Source organism: Numida meleagris, unplaced genomic scaffold (genome assembly GCF_002078875.1).
Source record: "Numida meleagris isolate 19003 breed g44 Domestic line unplaced genomic scaffold, NumMel1.0 unplaced_Scaffold528, whole genome shotgun sequence".
In the NCBI taxonomy this organism is placed as follows: domain Eukaryota; kingdom Metazoa; phylum Chordata; class Aves; order Galliformes; family Numididae; genus Numida; species Numida meleagris.
The window spans coordinates 36,868-37,090 of NW_018364744.1; positions in this window are offsets into that span (position 1 = coordinate 36,868).

Below are 223 nucleotides of genomic sequence, written 5' to 3' on the forward strand. Positions count from 1 at the left end.
CCGTGGCTCAGTGACGCTGAGGACGCCCCGTTCCTGGACCCCGCGCTGCGGAAACGCGCCGTGAAGGTGAAGCACGTCAAGAGGAGGGACAAGAAGGCCGACAAGAAGGTGGCAACTGGGAGCACTGGGACAGACTTGGAGGCACTGGGAGGGCACTGGGAGCAACTGGGAGGAGACTGGGAGGAGACTGGGGGGTGCTTGGGGGGACTGGGAGGGACTGGGA